The following is a 19664-nucleotide window of genomic DNA, read 5'->3' on the forward strand; positions in this document are numbered from 1 at the left end:
TTATAGTAAATCAGAAAAATTCTCGTCAAAATACTTTCATTTTTTATTAAGTAATTTCATTTCGTAATCATATCAGAAAGTTGTTTAAGTTGAATTTATCTATAATTGATTATCCAGTATTTTGATAATCCAAGTCCACAACTATATTGCCATCAAGTCGAAGCTAATTACGCGTGCTTTATGAACTTAAATTCAGTTATGTTAAAAACCGACATATCACCATTATTGTGCGTTACATTATAACATGCTCTGTGTAACTTATACGCCACACACGTTTATGGCTTTCAAAGTACGCTTCAACAATAAGAAATGTCAACCACCACAACTGCACTGCAACATTAGAAAGATCGTTGGCTCATGATCGAGATGTCTCCGGTTCAACTCCCAAAGAAGTCAATTTTTAATTTAAAGTATTTGTTACCAATAACTGCTAAAATGTATAACAACTACTATAAACTGGTTAATATGGTGTAAATCGTAGGTAAATTCAATAAAATTCATATTTTTAAATCTCTGTCAAAGCGAAATACGTCTCGCACGTATTATATTCGAGCCCGCTGTATAACTACTTTACCACACTTTTTAACAGGGGGCACGAATGACATACGCCTGGCATGTAAGAAATTTCGCTCAGTGTGAATCTGCGCGATCTCGCCAAAGTTTTCATCCTTGATCAGAATACGATCACACAACACACGCAAGTGTACACACATACATCTATCAGAACTTAGAAAGAATCTTTTTGACGTCTGACACACGAGTCAGCTAGGAGCAGTGCTATGCTTCTTGTTACTCTTCCTCCCTAGTTGTGTAAAAAACTGTTTGCCATCGAGTTCAATCTATCGTAACGAATAATAAGGAGACAAAATTGTCAATTTCGAAAACAATGTTCAGAATTCCAATTTCCAATTCTGAAAATATTTTATCCATTCGCCTCTTTAAAAAGAAAAGAACATCACAACAACAGAATAAGCCCATAACGGGGACTTTGAAAACTAAATCGATGGAGGTATAGAGTAGGTAATATTTCGCTTCTCGCATCGTATATATACATATCTCATACTTCTCTTACCAACATAAAACATCCTCTATATATATGTCACATATATATAATCTCATCATGCAAGAGATATTGAAGTATAATGCTATATATGTGTATACAAAAAATATATGAAGCTGCCTGCCAGCCGGGGTTATATTTCGTTGTTGCCACGTTTCAAAACACGTTTTTATCTGTACATTTGCTCATTGTTCATGCATGTTCTAAAGTAACAAAAAAAAACTTTTTTTTTCTTTTCCATTTGAGATAGGTAGATTGAGGAAACACAGAACATAGGTTATACATTGGTAGTCTAGAAAATATATTCGTTTGATTACAAAACTGCCTGGCGGCAGAAATAATTTAATATTTTATTATAAATATAATAAAAACGAGAGAATTCTTCATGACTTTTCGATGTAAATTTACGGTTTTACGTTAAATTCGACGTATTTTGTTAGAAAAAATGGGATTTTTTTGGGATGTGGAAATTTGTATTTCACCTTTGGTTGTGGCGTGTATTCTGACGAAAATTACATAAATTGGACAATTTGTATTATTTTGTCATGAGACGTTCGAATTCTATTATTTCCAACTAAATATAAAACAAAGGGGTCTGTTAACTAGCCCCTTAACCTTAGAACAACAATTCAATTAGACCGAATCTGTAGCCCAAACAACAGCTATAAGTCCTATGCATAGCTTTACACTATATGTATAACTCTATAGTGCCGAGTTAGGTATGGAAATTTTGGCTGAGCCTACAAACCAAAGTTTCCGGAAAATGTTTCCTGGACATGTAGCCTTCGCCCACCACTGCGAAATGTATGAGCCGTAAAGTCAATTTTCTTTGACTCCCCAGAAACTTTCAATGGTTCTCGGGAAGAAATAGGCATTTGTTCACTGAGTGGAAGCTGCGTTTCGATTTTGTTTGTGCCACAGGTCCTCGGGTGACCCGAGAAAATGAAAAAATTTTCCCGAGGTAAACGCAACCTTTTTCACAACAAAGACTTTCAAACTTTCAGCTTTAGTTGAAGGTTGTGAGTTCGTGTCTCACCCGGGCACATCAAAATTATTATTTCAAATTCGATTCTAGTATTTCTAAAGCTAAAAGTTATAAAGAATTCGTCGCGGAATATAGCGTTTCTCTAGGAAGACTTTCAAAGTTTCGAATGAGTTGAGAAAATGACTATTTTCTCGCTGTGGCATCATAATAAGCAAAATTTGCAAACATCGTGGCATAAAACGTTGTATGACTCTCGGTACTAAGTACGTTATTAGGCTCATGATGTGGATATGACACACGGTCTGTAGAATCGTGTCATAATTACACATTTAGAGCCTAATAAAGTACTTCGCACTCGATGTCATAAATAAGTATTATGAAACAAGAATCTTCAATCTTCAAGTAGTTGTTAATGCCACCGAGTGTAATACTGAGTTGAGGAAAACTTATTTTGCACTCATTTTTGGATGGAATAAAACTGGCTCAAACAACACTGCACACAGACGGTGTAAGTCACGAATTCGTTCGATGAATTGTTATTATCCTATTCCATAACTTCATAGATGTCCATTCACTCCGGTCGAAACTGTCGATATTTTTGCCACTTTTAACAATTTACAGGCGACCGGTACAGCTGTCAAGTCTGATACTTTTTTTTGATCTAAGTATTTTCAACAGATTAACACGTAGGGGATAATGCTCGAGCAGGAACTTTAGACACGCCGGAAAGTGCTAAGGGGGTCGAGGAATACCTCCAAATAAATTTCTAAAAATCAAAAATTTGACTTTCGATTTTTAGAAATTTATTTGGAGGTATTCCTCTACCCCCTTAGCACTTTCCGGTGTGCCTAAAGTTGACAAGTCACAATAACAACAGCCGTCCGTAATAAGATACTTTTCGACATATTCTTCTGTAAATAATGTCTAAATCCATTTTCATGCGAATTACTTGTACTCTTTCCATTCCATGCTAAGCTCACATTTTCAATGAAATTTTTTCAACAGAAATGTGAAGAAAATTGCTTTCGGATTTCATAACAATGACAACAGCAATTCACACAAAAACCCATAATTCGTTTTTCGTTCTATTAAAACTCGCAATATCATCTCACCACTTCATGCATTCGTACATTATATATTTGGCAAGCGCATTTTTCTCACACAAAAATTTTCATTTTTTTTTTATTTTCATTTTAACTCCAACAGCAAAATCATTCTTTGGTTCGAATTTTCGTTGCCGTTGTTTTTTGTTCGTTCTTTTCTCTCGCTCGGTGTTTTTTTATGAGTTTGGCATGAATATTCAAAAATTGCTTGTTGGCACGCAAAGTCATAAATTTATGTTCTGTTCTTGTATTTAAGAGTCTACACATTTCGCTTCAAATCTGTTTATAGTTCTTACGCTTAGCGCTCTATAGTAATTTATATATGCATGAAACGTCTCTTGGCGGAAAAACAACTTACATAATGGTGTAGGTAGGTAGAGTATAAGAGAATCAGAGACTTTCTCAAAATGCACATTGTATTACTTATATCGTCGTCGTGTCGTATACATTATAATTGCATAAAATTCAATACCGAAAAATACAAAATGTACCCACAATGTTTCTTTCAATGCGATGTGCTGTGATAATAATGCCATTGCAGCATTTTAAAGCTGTAAGACCGTAAGATGGTTACATAAATCGTATTATGTTTCATTTTAATCTTAACGGTTTGGGTACTGTGGGGTAGATTCATATTTGCTTGTTGTTTAAGGAACGAATATAATAGAAGTTACAAAGCAGACTGGGACAACAACACGTTACGTTTTGTAGAATGTCATGTGAATACACAGAAAATAAGTCTAAAACCCCATCGTTTATACTAGGTTATCGAAATAGCATTACGTATAATCACATGCTTCCATGCTGTGTGCAATTCTCTGTATCTATGCGTCTGAGGAAAATAACGTAATTTTGAGATGTTTTCTGCACTCAGGTATATGGCAATACGATAAAGATTTAATGCCACACAGACTGTGGGGGTGTGAGTCGAAGAAATATACTGTTTATCTCACAGCAGTTTCTGGTTTCATTCAAAGCGTTTACTTCGCATAAAAACAATCTGATGCAGCTCTCTTGGGTAACATGGAAAAAAACCCCACTCCGTGCTGGATATACAACTAGATTTTAAGTTGTTATGACGATATCTAACCAGTTTCCATACACAATATCATTGCGGAGACCGTCATGCCTTATATAGTTCTCATCTCCACACCCCCTTTTGCACTATCTGCACCAGCATGTCTATGGGTATTATATCAAAATAGCTCCCCATCCACTACAGCATTCAACATATTTTTTTAAATGCTATCGTTTCGTACATAACATTTTCACATAACTCACTGCGAAATATACATGAAAAATGTGTATTTTATGTAACAAAGGATATTAAAGGAAAATCGATGGAACCACATTTTCCGGTTACACTGTTGGACCAGCACGGAGAAATGTTTCCTAACGTTTCTTGGGCGAAAGAACAGTGTACCTTTAGTATGTACGTACAACATTCTTATAATAATTGCTTCGTGAATGATAAATGACCGACTGGGTATGTAGTATAAAATTTTTGAAATTCTTTGGGTGTAACAAGAATGTTTCGGAAAATTTAATTCGTTTTTAATATTTCATTTCAGCTATGTTGACTAGCCGGAATATTTTCCGACATAGCTGCTGTGTGTGGCGGGATCCATGAAAGTTGTATGCGAAAGATATTTTGTTACGGTTGTAAAAAAAAATGCTGAAGGACGTGCCTAAGAAATTTTTCTCCGAAATAATTTATGTTTTACACATTGACATTGCAGGCGGATACGTCAATTGTATAATTCGTGCAGAGGCAAGACAATTTTTCTTTTCAGTACTTCATTCTTTGCACTATATTTCTGGTGAAATAACTTCACTCTGGTAAAATTATCCATGAAATGTCATAGCAGTGGAGTTAGTTCACAAAAAATTGAGCTCTGAAATCTATTACAATTTAGTACTTTTCTTTGTAAAAACCTGCTGTCACTGAATTATTTTTTCATGAACAAACTTCACTGATGTGACATTTCATGGGAATGAATCAATGTGAAGTTGTTACACGCAAAAATAGTCCAGTGAGATTGAAGTACTATAAAAAATGTGGCGCCTCTACAGGCCAACCGACTAGGCGACTAGTAATTCCTAGACTTCTATTACATTTCTTGTACATTTCGTCATAATATTCACTATCAAATTTTTTTCGAAAAACTCAGCTGTTGCAGGTAACTTTGTCTCCAGGTAATCTACAATAGCTTCCACAGCTGTAGCGCCCCATACAAAAAATATAGCTGCGTCAGATGTAGATGTAGAATGTAGATTACCTGGAGACGAAGTTACCTGCGACAGGTGAGTTTTTCGAAACTTTTTTGTCAGTGTTATACATTGTGAACCAACGGATGTATATGTAATTACCAGAGTCGTATAAGTTTTTTAATATGTCAAATCTTTTACTTCATTTGTTTTGATTCAAAACTTTTGAACATGGTTTTTGCTATATAAGGCCTTATTAGTCAGACCTTGTAATTAATTATTGATGTCGTTGTCGATAACAGATGACAGCCGTCCGTAACAGGTTAATGTATACTTTATAGTGATCAAAAACTGTGTTTTTCTCCCCGCCTTTCTGTTGATTTACCGTCAAAGCTCTACTTTTCATCTCTTTATGTCATGTAAAATACTAGTCAAAAATTCTATCCCCCATTGTAGACGTAATATGTAGTGACAACTAATACTGCAGACGTATTGAGAGTCATTTGATATTATTAAAAATCTAATGATTGTTTTTATAATGTTTGTGGTAATCAGAATAGGAGCACCGCAGGCATCATTTTACATAATCTACATTGTAATTGCGAATGTCTATTAAAATACGTATTACGCATTCATCATGATTGAATGAATAAAGTCTGAATTTTAATATGGCTTATGCAATTCCGGGACGGAATTGAACTGTTTCTTGCCTGTTTTTAATAACGTTACGAAGAAGATTATTGCACGTAGTTTTAAAGTGCAAAAAAAAACTTTATTGCACTAGTGTGATAATTTTTTTTTCACACTCTAAAATGCTGAGAGTAGAAACCCTAATGTATTTAGACTGAACTTACGCTCAATAACACATTAACTAATTTTTCTTCAGCCAGGAATCGTTACCATGTTTATTAACGATAGAACTCATTTTATCTACACTATGTGGGACGTTCATTGAAATACACAACAAAACCTCTCTCACATAGGCGACATAGGCGAAATCCTGAGAGATTTTAGTGCAATTCAAATACAATTTCATTTGTATCATGATTCGCTTAACATATCCGTGTATAAAGTAAATACTAGTCTCCTTACAATGGGAATATTTTTGCCACTGCCTGTTGAGACATGGCAGATGTTAACTGACTTTGTTGTTGTTAATATTTGCATTGCACCAAAGTCTCTCAGGATTGCAACAGTGGCCAGGCAATATGGTGTTTGTTTGATAATATATGTGTCCATGTTTTGGCATAGAGAAAGTTCATTCCGCCTCGAAATTGCATAAAACGTTGTTTGCAAGACGAATCGTATGCTGGTATATTATCGCACACAATGTCTTGTCAACCTCGGATAATATACCTGAAGACGATTCTTGTTGTATAAATAACTATTTTGCGGTTACATTGACTCAAGTTTCTTAATAAAGAACAAAATATTCGACACAAAATTGCCTTGTTGATGATATTATATTTACATCTCACGTGGATTGACAAATAGTTTTTTTCTTTTCTCGGAAAGTTGAAGATATGTATCGCGTCAGATGGCATAAAACTCCCACACAATCTTAGACGATAGTTCTTTTCTGGATGGGACACGTGCTGCATATTTGTTTAACTTTAAATAAATGGTAAGAGTATCGTCATAAAGCTATTAAATCTGTTCATTCCTTTCTTTAAAGTATCGTTAACTGATGCACACCAAATCTTTTACTTCTTTAGTTAAACGAAACGTAGCTAGTTAATTCAGTCTAAAATTAATTTTTATGAGCAATAAATTTCTCTCGTAAAATTATATCTAAAATCTGAATGACTAGAAGCTGTACTCTAGACCAACAGAGAATGTGAAGTATCTAGTCGTTACTTATACAAGAAGTAACGATGCGGCATTCAAAGTAAATAAAAATGATGAAAGAGTCGCCATTTCTTAAAAAGCCAGTCCGGTATTTCTTCCACTGGACGATCAGCGTAATTTTATAAAATGTCCTCTTACAAGAGATTCTTGAAAAAAAAGTACATCAAACGAGATTCGATGAATATAAAATCTGACTTTTTTTTATGGTTTTTGTGGTTTCGTTACATTTAATATCTTGAAAATGCTTATCATCTTACGTTCAATTCGACCGTGGAAATTATAAAAATCAAGTGGATACATATAAGATCAATACAAAAATCGTAAACGGGTAATTCAAGTTTTATTTATGGAATTTTGATATATTCACGACATATAACAACGATAAAAAGAATATATAATTTCGTAACATAGATGGATCGATCCCGTACGTACCTAATGATCAAGATGGTATACATATGCGTAGATGGTATGTGTACAAACTAAGAGTTTAAATATAAATGCGGCTAAAGACTGCTGTTCTACGTTATATGGGTATCTGCAGACTGAAGGCAATACAATGAATTAGATGACAAATAAGCAATCAGGTAAGGAACTGACGTTTGGTGTTGAGTGTGCTCGGTACTGTGCACTTTGTGACCTGGCGAATGAAAATTAAAAGAATTAAGTGATACGGATGTAATCGTGACTAATGAAAAGTTTCTGCGGTGATCCAGTCAAACTGCGCCACCCACTGTTACAGTAACTTTCATTGAACGTCCTTCAGCTCAAATTATATACCACGATATGGAGTGCACTGACAAAAAAGAGTTGAAAATTTTACATGTTGTAGGTATCTCTGTCTCCAGGTAATCTATGTATCTGCTACAGCTGTGTATTTTGAATGGAGAGCTACAGCTGTGGCATGTATTATTGTAGGTTACCTGGAGACAAAGTTACCTGCGACAGGTAAGATTTTCGACTCTTTTTTGTCGGTGCGTAGTGTGGTGCTTTCTGAATGATTGGCAAAGTTTTCGCTAGAAGTCTTAACTTTTCGGTTACTGCCATGCATTTAAAAGGCATGGATTGGATATATAACTTTGATTTTCGCTGATACAGTCAGAGGCCGTAAGATTTCGACATGAAAGTGCTTCAGCTGTTTTTCAGCTACACATATATACAGTTGAAGCTGCTACACGCACGCGCATGGTAGTGGTAGAACTGTGAAAAATAGCTGAAGCAAATTCATGCCGAAATTTTATTGCCTTTAACTGTATCGTTTTCCAAAAATCCTTTTTGAAAAGTGTAGGACGACAATAACCACCAAAAATGTGCCATGTATGATGGCTGGTGTTGTTTTACATTTTTCAAAAAGGTTTTTTGGAAAAAGACATCAGCAAAAAAATAGTCAAAAGTCCAGTTAATTTAATGACCGCCCTAATGTAGGCTTTTCAACTTTCATCTTAACGTGTCTCAGCATGAAGCTGTGTGTTTGTCAGTATACAATCAACAAACCATCCACTGGTTTTCCAATGTGTCTCAGCATCAGGCTGTGTATTTATTAAAAAGCTTAACTTGTTACAGACGGCAAGCACAGGACCAGCATTATTATCGGGTGTCTATTACTTCCATCGATCAAAGTATTTTTAAGTGTTTGCCAAGAAAAAATACGGTCTCAAAGAACGTGACAGCCAGGAACTGTCCATTTAAGACGGTATTTCTTCTAAATTTTAAAGACTTTAGACTTCGGTTCAGTCAATCATGCGGCAACTCAATCACTTTGAACTAAGTGTGGCGTAGCATGCTTTCAGGAAATCACTAGTGAGACAGGCAATTCTGAGCTGTTTCTGTAATTTTCAATAGTTCAAAAATGGACGCGAATTTTCAGCCGAGAAGGGGAGTAATAAAAACAAAAGTCTGGTCAACTTTTGTAGACAGTCTCCGACTGGCATACGCACCGTTAGTGGAAACTGTTTATCCTTGGAGAACATTCCTCTCGAATACAATAAGAGTGTGTGGCCTTTAAATGAATAACACACACGACAAACCCTAACAGCTTGTTCAAACAATTTCGATATTTGCCTCAACTTCAATGTTTATTTATATAATTTTCTCAGATTATTTCTCAACTTAACGTCCAAATGGCGAGGCCAAATAATAATAATGGATTTTTGCGCTATGTTTACGATTTGTTAAAAGTTATATAGCATGCTCTCCTCTGCTCACATTGACATGTAGTATATAATATCTGCTATGTCTTTCCAGATACAATAGTCGTGTTTACACCGAATCAATAATTTACCAAGATATTTTGTTAAGAACTGTGCCACGTTTCTGTATTTTTCTCCAGCATTGTAGACTATTATGTACTCTGTGTAATGTAAAAAGCCTGTATCGTATAGATTTTATGTTAGGTGTAGTCCGACATCCGCATATAAGGCAAAACAACTAATTAATATCCTCCTGCCTATGTTCTCTTCAATCATGTTGCACGTGTAAAGAAACAAAATGAAATTAAAAATTTACTTGATATTTCTGTTATACGGATGCCGTTCTATTCTACAAGGTTAACTGAATAAAAGTAGACAATTAAAATATAAACGACGATGGAAGTAGATGGCTTCTACCCTCGCTTGTACTGTTAAATTATGCAAGATGACATTAGATGTACGATGTCGTCGTCATCATAGTTTATAGATCTAAGAGACTGCCCAAAAATGCCTTTCTCACTTTTTAAAAATGTTTAGGAGCCGAAATCTCAAACCAGCCAATTTTAAAATTTTTAGTATTTCGATACAGGCAAGGGCAAGCAAATTTGATCCGAATTTTGCTTCAGCATTATGAACACTTTCACGAGTGTTTGAGATACTCACAACGAACTGGCAAAGTTTGGGATCTTTGAATCTAGTAACTTAATGCGTCGCCATGTACATTGTACAACGATCGCGTCTGTTACTTCTTTTGTTTTTCCGGTCAAGGCACGGGAAAATATATGACGTGGTAGACAGCCCAGTTTTCGGTATGCCCAGAGACCGGATGACGCCAGTGACTGACTTCACGAAGCGATTCGACGCTACCTTCTTAGCAGACTGGCTTAACGGCTGGCCTACTGGCCTATCAAGGAGAAGTAAAGTCAGATTCACTGACGATTCAAAAACTCCAAACGGAACAGGAGCTGGAGTGTATGCTCCCGAAACGGGACTAGGCAATTCCTTACACCTGGGAGAGATCGGCACATGAATAAGTTGAGGCTTTCGGACACTCCGAGATGTTCCTGCGATCTAGAAGAAGAAACTGGTGCAGACTTGATATATGATTGCCCTAAATTTCTTCAACTACACAGGATGCTCGGAGACTACGAGGTGGTTCCTTCGGAAATTGCTGCAATAGGACCTGACAAATCTTATATCTCCTATCGGCAACAGGAAGGCTGCCATGATTAACATGAGATGACCGGGAATGGAAACAAAGAATCAACAGATCTGTGTTTTGAGATTGAAACCAAATCTACTACTTCAGTAGTAACATGTTCCTTGCTATGCTAGCTGCTAGCTGTATGTTAGTGAAGGAAATCTTATTCCAAATTTCATTCCACTAGTCTATTTTCCCTCAACACACACATACCTAAACACATTTCTATGATGATTACAATCTAATATGGAATGAAGCAATGCATACCGTTTCTATAGTGATTCCTTTAAATGTAACATATTTTTACGAAAACATCATTAGATTACGTCATTTGTGTGAATAGTTTTTTTTTCTCGTTTTTCTACAAGTCTAGCAGATGCATCTGAGCAAAGTTCCCTACCCAATAAAATGCACACAATTTTCTCCAATCATTTGTGTGTTTGTGCCGTTCGATGGAGAATAAACACATTGATATTATACGATACTTTTACACGAAGAAGAAAAAAAAGAAAACGTTTTTACACAAATATATTTTTACACTATGACTGTGTAAATAGCGCGCGGCGGCCATCATAGAGTGCAATTTAATAGTCGGTCGTCGAACTTGTGTTTAATGTGCCAATTCATATTTTGCTGTGTATTTATGTGCACGGTATATATAAAAATTTTACGACTGCACAATCTTATATATATGCACTGACAAATACCATATGGAGATGCGAACATGACTTGTTTGATATTTTGTATATTGAAAATTTTGATTGTAAAATTTTAAAGTGTAATTCTCGGTGCAATTTATAATTTACGAGAAACATAAAGGGAATAAAACTGGATGGAGGTCGTTTGTGTAGTTTGATTTTCAGTTAACGGTTGCACAGAACGTCATGATTTTTAGTTGATAACTCTGTTCTGTAGTATCTGACACTCCAAACAACTGACTAATTAAGTAAATTTTTGAAGTAATCGTAGTCTATGTAGTGACTAAATAAACTGACAAAATACATAACTTAGACATTCAAATTAGGCGGTACGATGTTGTATTAACCACAGACAGCAAGTAAGTAAGCCAGTTTTACTATCTCGGATATATTATTTCAACTAATATGACTATTTTCAATTTATTGCTTACAAATCTTTTACTTCGAATTTTCTGAACATTCGGATAATTTGGCTAAATAAGACCGCATTAGTCAGTGCTTGTGGTTTATTTCTGAAGTCATTGTCGATAACAGAAGATAGCAGTCTGAACTGGTCATATTTACTAAGATTTTGTGTGTGTGTGGAGCCAGTGTGCTCCTGGTTGAAATAATTATTAGTTCAAATACCATCACAATATAGCAAAATATTTAGTGAACGAAATATAATGGTGTAAGCGACTGGAAAATTTGATCGGAGCTTGATATGTTGAAATAGTCACTAAATTTAATGGCTAAAATCAACTGATCAAAATCTTCATATTTTGTTAGACAATAACAAACAACATTTCATAGTAACATTCACTCAATGACGTGTTTAAGTTCAGTTAGTTTTCTGTCTGTAGCCAACAACATTTAATAGTTATTTGCTAACCTAGCGAAAAAGAAAGTTGGAAATTTCAGTTCGAGGTGGTTGTTTGTGGCTAGATCGTACGGAAGACCATAATTCAACCGAAAAAAAATGAAATTTTCAACTTGGCTCTTGAGGTTAACACAACGTTTTTCACAACAAAGACTACAGAAGTTTCATCTCGCGTGCGCTGTGAAAAGAGTAATAGATCACTTCGCAAAGTGACTTTTTTATTAGAAGAATCTAACTTGACAAAAACACAAAGCCGAGTGAGATTCTCTTGTAAGTGTCTTAGAAGTTGACAGTTCCACTAAGGTCCGCTATTTTATGCTTTGCCCATAGCACTCCTCCTAGCGTTAACATTCGTAACGAGGGAAATGCAGCGCCGGTTTTAATTCATCAGAATCCAATTATTTTCTTTGTTCATGCTAGGAGCAGTGCTATGCTCTACCACAGTATCAAAGAAGTTCACTCTAAAATCCTGATGTAAACAAGTAGCCATCTACTACAGACAATTGAATTTACAATACGACTAAAGAAGTACAAGATTTGGTACCTAACACTTTCAACTATAGAAGTCTCAGATTTTGTCTATGGGTGGTAAGTTTGCCAGTTATAAACGGTTAATAAATTGTTCGAGGTGGTAATGATTGAAAATGGATACTCTAGGAAACACATAGATTCGATTATTCAATCAATTTGTTTGATTATTATGTACTGGAATGAATCAATATCCCATACATTGTGTAGCTGACAAAGGAACTTAGACTAACTATTACTTTGTAAGTTATGGCATCGTCATTTAGGACAAACATAATGAAATTCCTACATCTCGAATACATCAAATACCCCTTTCGTGTACTAAATCTCTTCTAAAGTGCTCAACATCAAACCACTTTTCATCTTCACATGCACATAAAAACCTATTAAATTTAACCTTTCGTCCGTTTTATTTTTTTCTCGTCTTTCTTAATGACTCTTTTATATACAACGTACATCCACAGCGTTCTATAACTATCTCCGTTGTATATCGCAGTACCGATGAACGTTCTACTACTCATTTGAATTTTAAAATATTCGCTTGACTTTCCTCATCTCTATGTAAAATAACTTGGTCTCTGCTCGATGACCGGGTCATATCTATTTTTTGTGTTGCCATTTTTTTTTCATATTCAATTTTTAAATTATACTGGCCCTGCCCGATGCTCGTCATCCCAAAAAGGAACTAGTGTTTTTTATTGGCAATACTTTGGATCCGAAAGCGTTGCATAAATTACGTTTTATGTTCGTTTTGGATGTGATATTTTGGTCGTTTAGCATTCAGAAAAATAATAATGGAGAACATGAGAGCTGACATTTGGTGAGTGGATAGACGATTACGAATTTGGAATATTCGATATTATGGGAACTATATTGATTCGAGTTTAGTTTGAAGGCCGGACAAGCGTTATTTTTGCTTTATATTGCGATTGAGATTTTATGGAAAAGAACACATCCATCCACTTCTTATATGTCAATCAAACATATTATCGGATTGCAATGAGACTCAAGAGTGATATTCGAATACGAGCTAGTACAAAGTGGGATGTCTTTTCCCTTAGATGTAAAGAAACATTCAGTTATTCAGATTATGCTGGATCGTGGTTTGAAAATAACGAATTCCATTTCACTAACTTTACGATTTTTTGCACTTACAATGAATAGGATGAAACATCTTTCAAACTCAAGAATGGGCTCTGAAAAAGCATTAGTTTTACTCTAAATAGAGTACTTAAACTGGACAGTGGATCATACAAACGTAAGACATTGTAAAAACATTTTTTGTAAAATAGGATACTTTCTGCAGCTGTCACTATGATCACTCATGCTACGTTGATAACACTAACGAAACAGCTGTGATGACTGAAATTCTGACCAAAGTATATAAACACTGATAGCAATGCAAACCTCCAGCGGGTCACAACAAATATGGAACCCAAGTTTCGGATCAGTTTGAGCGCAGTGTCGCTTCGTATTGCCTTTGGTGTAGCTCTAACGATTTCTATAGAATTGATGAAATGTGGTTTATGATTAGTATAGCATAAATGTTGGGAAAGTATTCCAACACTCCAAAAATTTAATTGAAATCGTACGTGCTACAATGAAGTTAGCTTTGCGCAGGAATTCAACCGAAATTTGGGTTCCGTGTGCTTTTGTGGGTTTGCATTACCATCAGTGATTTATGTACCTTGATTCTGACTGTCTTGTGGGCTAAAATCCGTAAACGCAAAATTAGACGACATTTTGGTACATAATTTGCGTTTTGAGACATTCAAGGCATTCAAGTCTTTCAGCAATATTAATGGTATCCTATCCGGTGAGGCGACAGCAACGCCATCTGTTAACATTTCTCTGAAATGACTCCATTTAGATATGTGCGCCGGTAAAATTTGGTTCATCGGCTCGGTGTGAATACTCTAAAAAAGGTTTTCAGTCAATTTTAGTGATTGGCAAAAGCAGTTCTGTAGAGTTTTACGGAGAATTACTTGTAGAAGAGTTTTGTTCTGTCTCCTCAGTAGAGGAATAGATAGCTTTTTTACTTTCTTCTCAATAGGTATTCAAAAAAAAAGTCTTCCTATTGTCGCCGTTGCTTCATTAAACATTTTTTTTTAAATTTTTAAATGTAGCAAAACAAACCACCTAAATTGGCACCATCATTGCAAAGTTGGCCTGAGTCTGGGAGCTGCAATTACTTGGCGAAAAATAAAATAAAAAAAATCTTCTCATCACTTAAGGGGCATTAATGTTAACTGAGTAAGAGGCCGTTCAATCATCATCAAATAAAAATATAAAAACGACAACACACGCAACTTAAAATGAAACTAATCAAACGAGCAAACTCCTTATCGTTGAAAAGAAATTGCGTTTTTGCTTCTTTTCTTCTGTGTTCTCGTTATTTTGTTGCAGTTTCAATTATATCAGAGAACGATATTGAATATGATGAATGGTGTTCAATTCAATTTAATTTGATGATTTATGGGGCAATTTTGTTTTCCGTTGAACACATACCCACATGGAACGAAAATCGAAAACAATATCGTGTACTTTATGTGAACAAATAAATGTGAGATTTGGTGGAATTCCGTTTCATAAATAAAATTGCTTTTAACATTGTACTAGAGGCCACCCATTCCTTTAACACACACACAAAAATTAAGTGAAACGAACAGAAGGCAAACATCCACATTTCTATTTGCGGCGACTGAAACAAAAATATTTGAAAATTGTGAATGGTTGTACACATGTTACTACTGCACGATGAATTGCAATAGTGTAACTATAGTACAGTACTATTAGTACTAAACTGGGAATAACGTCTTGTAGAGGTGAATATTCGCGTGTTCGTTCCCATATCATTGTGACTCTTTCAGTGGAAATCTCATTTGCTTAAGAGAACCAAAATATGCAGCTCGTCTACAGGGCTGTAGAGGTGACCAAATTTTTCCAATTAAAAATAACATCAAATAGACGTGTGCCTTAAAAGAGATATACACTAGGACTGTCCTCGTTAGGGTTTTTCTAGTGTTCAAAGGCGAAAGTCGTGAAATCGCTACTAATTTCAATCCAATTTCTTTGTCACTATAGATCGAGAGCATGTGTGACGTGTGACACACAATATATCTCTACGTCATATTATCACACCACCCTATAAGAAAATAGCACATCGTGCACCATGTTGCTCAAAGTCAATTTTGTACAACTATTCTAATGGCCAAAATGTAAGCATTTAGTAAAAAAATGGCATGTTTGCGACGTCACACAATGTGTGACACATACGAGTGTTAATGCTGTGAGCAGAGCTACACTAAATCTGCTATTTTTTTGAATCTCAGTTATGTCAACATATTGTTTAAAAAATCTTTTACTTCATTAGTTGAAACATATACTTTGCCATTATAAGAACACATTAGGTAGAACTCATTGCTTATTTTGTCGTATCTGTCTGTAACAGATGGTATATATATCATAATGGTCCCTTCCTTGGCATATATTCTTTGATTTTTTCTCATATGGAAGTTCTATTTTTTAAATTGACCCATAGGTGACAATGCGGCCCGACCACATACCCCCAGTAGTTGAGCAGTAAACCAGATTTTGTAAAATCATTGCAAAAATTCATTGTTATTGTTACTCGAGTTTTTCCTACGAGCAACAGAAAAGAGTTCGTTAATTAATTCCCGCAAGCCCTCCAAATGTCTGACAATTAAATTGCATTTAAAGTTCAAAAAAATAAACAACATCCAACAATATAATTTATTTAAACACAAATTAAGAATGATTTGATGATACAATGAATGACTTATGTACCCCGTACAAATGCAAATGATTTGGTTAGGCGAACAAGAAATATTACTCGATCGACTGTACGCCCGACTATACTTATATTCACGCTGAAAAACAACAAATTCAATTCAATGCGGCCTCTCAGCTATATTTATTTTTTCGTATAACTAACTTGAATTGCCATCTCATGTATATTACTATAGAATATATACTATGCAATGTATACAACAAAATTGCTATATATAGTTGTACACACACAATACATACATTTTAATGTATATCATCTCAACTCATATATAATTCTTCACATATATACATCACGTTGTTATTACAACAGTTTTTATATATTATACCCATGTAATATATACGTATGTGCTATCCATTCAAGTCATCTATATGGTGCTGCTATAGTGGTGCATCTGTACATTCGTACTTATATGCGCTATGGAGAGACAAGTTACGTTTGAATGCGAGAAATAGAAATGCAGAATTTGGAAACCTTTTTTTCCTCTATCCACTTGATCCACTTGTTCCACAAGTCCAAATGGATTTTTTTTGAGTGAAAAAGTTTCGAAAAACTCAGCTGTTGCAGGTAACTTTGTCTCCAGGTAATCTACAATAGCTGGCACAGCTGTATCGCCCCATACAAAGCGCCCCAGGTGAGTTTTTCGAAACTTTTTCGTCAGTGTGGGAACTTACATCCGCCTCGAAATAGTTAGCAAGGAATTCATGGCTTTGGTCACAGCACTGCTACTAGCATGAACACTGAATTAAGGCTCGGAACGGACCGATTTTATCCGATCCGAAACCGAAAATTTCGGATTGTCTATCTCGAGGGGTGACGCACTTCCATTTAATCCATTTAATCCATTAAATCCATTAAATCCATTTAATCCATTTAATCCAAAAAAAATTTTTTAGTTTTACCGAAATAATTAGGCTACCGACCTGAAAAATTTGTAAAGTAATTGCGAAAAATAGATTTGTACGATCCCCAACTCGTTTAAGTACTCGTGAGGTATAGGAAATTTTTTTTTGTGAAAAATGGTATTAAATTTATTTAATCCATTTAATCCATTTAATCCACTTTACACCAAAAACTCCTAAAAGTGGATTTTTTCGCTTTTTAACATTGTAGTATGAGTTGTAGTACGTGGTTCGATCAAAATCAACAATTTTTAAGACTTTTACAGTATTTGGTAAAATGAACTTTTTTCCTATTTAATCCATTTAATCCATTTAATACCATTTAATCCATTTAATCCATTTAATCCATTTAATCTAGAAGTGAGTTACCCCTCGGTCTATCTCCGGTTTCGGATCGGATCGGATATTTTTCGGATCGTCTTCAGATTGAATCTACTTCTTTGATGGAGGTTCCAAAAAAGCGTTTAGCGGTTGAAATTAGTACGCTCTTAAGAGTTATTTGTACAGTTTATTTTGTTTCTGTGTCACTATGCGATAGGTTTGTTCCAAGTAACTGTAAACACGAACTTTGACAACCCGAACAACGACAATTTCATCCATAGCAACGTCGCTTACGTGATATTTCATACAAATCGACCAACGTCGCCTACGCGATTTACACAAAGGTATTATTGAGGTTATGGTTATATGGATGAAATTTGACAATTCATATGGCCTTGGAACAAACCTTTTACGGCCCTTGCCGTCGGCGCGGGCAGAAACTTTCTCATACAGTTGAGGTTTTTAACTTATTTTACATGAAAAAGTTATTGGAATAACAAAAAAACCTTTTTCTCAAGTCAGTGACGAAATGTAAAACTTTCGTTGCCTTTTTTGAGAAGAACGTCGTATGTAACTCGGTGATAAATGTGTTTTTAGGCACATGATGTGTATAGTCACATCGGCCTCGAGTGACAATTTAGACATCTAGTGCCTAAAAAAGCATTTATCACTCGTTTCCATAAAGAACTATTTCTCAACTCAGTGATTGAGTGATTAATGCTTTTTCATACCTAGGTCCCTATATGAAAATTACTATTCGTACCACGGACTAAAAGTCTTCTCACACGCTAAAAAAGAGTTTTAGTCGTAGATACGAAATGTACTATTTTAGGCACTACTAGTGACTAGAAGTGTAAATTGTCACTCGAGTTTTACATTTCGTCACTAAATTGAGAAAATTGTGTTTTCTCAACTCAGTGGTGAAAAGTAAAACTTTCATTGACTTTATTGAGAAAAACGTTGTGTACAACTCGGTGATAAATGATTTTTAGGTGCACGAGGCGTATTGTCACACTTTGTTTTCGGCATCGAGCGACAATTTACATATCTAGTGCCTAAAAAAACATTTATCATTCGGTTACATAAATAACTATTTCATGTTTTGGGAATAAATTTCAGAATTTGCAGAATTCCACGGGACTAAAGTATACAAAATACGAAAGCCAGTATATGTTTAAAGGGAAATTTCTCCTGGCAAAAGTGTATAGCTAATTCAGATTGATTTCGGATATCCGATTGAGATTTTCGGACTTCGGGTCAATTTCTATCGTATCCGTTCGGTTCGGATCGAGTTCGGATTGTCGATTTTCGGATCGGATTGGGATGAAATAAATTTCGGACCAATCCGAAAAAAATCGGATCAATCCGATCCGTTCCGAGCCTTACGAAGGCTTTAGTGTTACGAGCTACCGCTTAGGATTGTTTGTATTGTATGTTTTAACTCATACGACAAAAGAAGTCATCTATCTGTACAACAATAACACAGTGTTTACTGTGATTTCATCAGCCTCCGAATATTTTCGTGAATTTTAAATATGTCGAAGAACTTTAAAATTAATTGAAAAGAAACTGTTTGTCTCTCTTTTTGATTTCGATCGTAAATATATATTTACGCCCTTTACACAATCTACTTTTCAGAAATCTAGTTAACATTTTACGAAGACTTTGTACGAGCTAGCGACGCTTAGATGTTTATTCATTCTTAATAGATGCCACAGGTTCCATTCCACATTCCACTCACGAGTTTCTAGCACTGTTTATTTAGATTTACACGTAAATTCGCCTAAATCTACTACTTCGAAGTCAAAATCTCTTACAGCTTTTTTATAATTTAAAAAAAATCCAATCTTTCTCTTTAATATTTTCTTTCGCTGCACTGACGGAAATTTTCCGATCAATCGATTTGAAAGATTGATAAAAAAATCTATTACTTCGACAGTTTTGCCACCCATTTTGT

At 35.1% G+C, this 19664-nt stretch overlaps 1 long non-coding RNA gene across 1 annotated transcript; it reads left to right on the forward strand.

The window, feature by feature from the left end:
• Positions 1–241: 241 nt before the first annotated feature.
• On the forward strand, positions 242–11834 carry LOC119084074. The gene is made up of 3 exons (XR_005088993.1): positions 242–253; positions 3707–3717; positions 11772–11834. It is a non-coding gene; the product is annotated as an uncharacterized LOC119084074 (long non-coding RNA).
• The last annotated feature ends 7830 nt before the right edge of the window (positions 11835–19664 follow it).

Source organism: Bradysia coprophila, unplaced genomic scaffold, assembly GCF_014529535.1.
Source record: "Bradysia coprophila strain Holo2 unplaced genomic scaffold, BU_Bcop_v1 contig_732, whole genome shotgun sequence".
NCBI classification, from domain to species: Eukaryota; Metazoa; Arthropoda; class Insecta; order Diptera; family Sciaridae; genus Bradysia; species Bradysia coprophila.